This window comes from Triticum dicoccoides, chromosome 3A (assembly GCF_002162155.2).
Source record: "Triticum dicoccoides isolate Atlit2015 ecotype Zavitan chromosome 3A, WEW_v2.0, whole genome shotgun sequence".
Taxonomy (NCBI): domain Eukaryota; kingdom Viridiplantae; phylum Streptophyta; class Magnoliopsida; order Poales; family Poaceae; genus Triticum; species Triticum dicoccoides.
In genome coordinates, this window is record NC_041384.1 from 97254641 (window position 1) to 97258200 (window position 3560).

Below are 3560 nucleotides of genomic sequence, written 5' to 3' on the forward strand. Positions count from 1 at the left end.
TTGGTACATTGTATCCTCTGCTTGACCAACAATGCTCTACTTTCGAGCTTGTATTAATTACCCCGAGGTTTGTGGTATATGTTCGTAAGATGCCCGGATGGGTTGAACCTATGCCTTCCTTAATATGTGTGAACTCGGAAGATTTCACGAGTCGTACTCATCTGGTATTTCGCCAGGTAAAACTTTCAACACTAATGCCTTTATCAAAGCGAGAAGTGAATGGAAGATTATACATTGAATAAGTGGGAGTCGACCTTGAACTTTGTGTTCATGCCCATAGACACGATGTAGATCTTCTCATCGAAGCTTCTTTTAAAAATTAATTATTCCCTTGGTATAAGTTCATCTTATATCTGGGATCTGGCCTTTTTCAATCATGGTTCCGACCATATTTTCTCTTTGATCCCATTTCTCAGGCAAGTTTAATCACTTGTCTTCTATGGATCAATACACCAGTCCAACCTCTACTTTGATCTGTCATCGAGTATTACCCCCTGGTATCTCCAGATTATCATGGAACTGCATAACTTCTTAGGAGTTATTCATCAAGTGCTACCTTCCCACTGATTCCAGTTTTTCACGGGCTCGGAGTTATTAAACACTCACGGACATCGATAACTGAATCGAGTCCGCCTCGCGATTAAACAACTCGTAGTAATCTTCTTTGCTTACGAGTTTGTACCTCTTCCTAGCTTGTTGGGCTATATCATTGTCGTGATGATTCTAACTGTGCTACCTGGTCCTTATTCTCGGAGCACCAATTTGCGACAATAGCTAAGCTTACGCCGATCTCCCTCATCATTCCATTTCGCCTTGAACAACAAGCTTGATTTCAAGTTTGTGTCCTACCCATGGTTACAATAACCTTTTGCTTCATCATTCGTATGAATTGATGTCATCATCGATCGATTACATCTTCGTGTAACCTCTCGACAAATGTGTCGTGATCATCATCAACCTTATGAGCTCTTCCAGGATATCAATCGAATTCATGATGAGAAATACCATCCTTGCCCTCGATGATTTGTCTTATCATCGGCCACTTTATTGCCTTACCTCCAACACAAACATGATCGTGTTTTGTATTATACCTTGAGTTCCTTGCTATCCAGCATTTGTTCTCAATGACCTTGGAATATTACCACCCTTATGTCAAGAATGCCGTGGGAATTTCACCACCTCTTTAGGATTCTTGGTATAGTGATACTCCTCACCATCACCATTTTTCTTGGTCCTTGTGTTGATCCTGACCGGGGTACAAACAAGTGAACGGTGCTGTTTGGATTCTGCACTTCTAGCAACCCTATTGCTTTGAAGTTAATGGTCGGCCGTTCATTCTTAGACTATTGTTTATTGAATCACCATTCTGACATTGGTCGTGCAACCCGGCCCATATTTCGGGTGCACCTTTCAACCAATGTTTAATTGTGTATGTTTTCCTCGAGCATACATCATTATACCATTTGATCTGACAAATGTTATCTCCTTGTTCACATAATTGTGGGAATCCATCTTTTGTTAATCTCAATGAATTGCCGCTGATTCCATCAGCCACCTCCTCATCCTCTCGTTGGTTTACTGATGAACTCTTGTTTCGGAACTCGCTTCCATAGTTCATTTCTCGAGAGCTTTACAATGTCATCTCGTCAATTTGTATTACACCTTTTTCTCTCAGGCATCCTGAGTCTGAGGTATTTTGACACCAATTGGATCTGAATCTCGGTCAGATATGATGGTTGGGACAACTTTCCAAGAGTTATGATGTTGGTCCTTTGATGACCCGGTAACATGATGTCATGCCTAGCACCACCCCCTAGGTGGAGGACCTATCGTTATAATTTCTTTTGCAAGGATAACCACTCCTCCTGGAGGAAATTGTAAGACCTATTTTATAAGCTGTTCCTGATGGATCCATTGAGTATCTAAAGTCTGGCCCTTGATTGAAACACCATATCATTGCTACCTGAAGCATGTCTATGGTACTTTGATTTTCAACAAGAACATTTGAAGCTCAATGCTAAATGTTTCCTGCTAAATTATCCAAACACCGTTGTATGGGTAATATCATGAAATTTCTCTCCCCTACCTAAGGAGTTTTCTACATAATATCCTGTCATGGATATCATGCTCTGCTTGTCCTTGGGAAGGATATACCCCTGTTATACGTGTTTAAGCACATTTTCATTCCCGTTGTTTTGTTCAAACTTACTCGTAAACTACTTAACCGAGCAGTGGTAATCCCCTGCTTAGGTAAACACCTCGGTGTACCTTCCTGTCTGGTGTAACCCTGTTTCTACTGTTGATGACTTCCGGTAACCGCCGATGGATGAGAACTTTGCCTATTGGTCCACCTCGTTCAACGAGCAGGAAAATGGTTCTCTTCGTCCCTCGCCCTTGGTAACGACGTTGTTGCCGACATAACTGACAGGCTATCCTCTGACATGCCTTGCTTACATGATTGTGCAAGACGTTACCTCCCTTCCTACTCTTAACCCACATGGTGGGCCCATAACCCACAGGTCCCAGGATCGAAACCTGACTCTCCTACACCCCTGTTTCCAAGGTGGTTCCTCACACGTGACCTCGTATGTAATTCACGAGCCACCTTCAGGTCTGATATCGGACACAATACTTATTCCCGTTGTTTTGACCCTTTCACGCCCTATTACAGGCATCGAATGATTGCCTGCCTGCTCGAAACTTTCCAGGTTACCTCCTTACTTTGCTCTCGATAATTTATTAGGATTCAATTCGAGAGTTACTTTCCGCCACCTTCCTCGATGTTGTCGACCCGATAGTCAACCTTGCCGACGTTCATTCTCTCGGAATAACCCCGCCTTATTCTATCGTAAGTACGATGGAGATCTCGAAGAAAGGATGATAAGTTGATCATGGTGATTTGAAGCAGAGAAATGAAGACATCAACGAAAGGGATCAACCTCTTCGAAAGGACAACCAAGACCGAGAAGACTCGTTAGGTTTCTCGCTACCAGCAACCCCCCCCTACTCCCCTGCTTAAATCTCGGGACGAGATTTCTTGTAGTGGAGGAGAATTGTGACGCCCGAGTAATCATGCTACAGTAATCTCACGTTGATGGTGCCACGTCACCCTTGTCACTGTAGTTAACCACGGGTTAATTCAAAACTGTCTCGAAATTCTAATTCAAATTTATGATCGGGGTTGACTTACGATAGCAATAAATTTTAGCAATAAAAGTTTTCAAAAATTAAAACTAAAATGTTCAGGGGTTGCCAAATATTGCATCGGTAATTATGGTGGAGTAAACACCTTTTATAAAAGGTCTAAGTTATTAAAATGAATTAAAACAGAAAAGGAAAAATAAGAAAAGAAAACAAACAAAATAAATAAGGGGAGGGGAAAAACCCCTGGCCAACTGGGCCAAACGACCCATCCGGCCAGCCCACCGGCCCATCCGGCCCCCTCACTCCCTTAACCCCCCCCCACTCCCCGACCGAACCCTAGCCGACCCCCACTCCTCTCTCCCCCTCCCCACGACCCCTCGTCCCTTCCCCGATCCAGATCGGGATCGGGACGAACC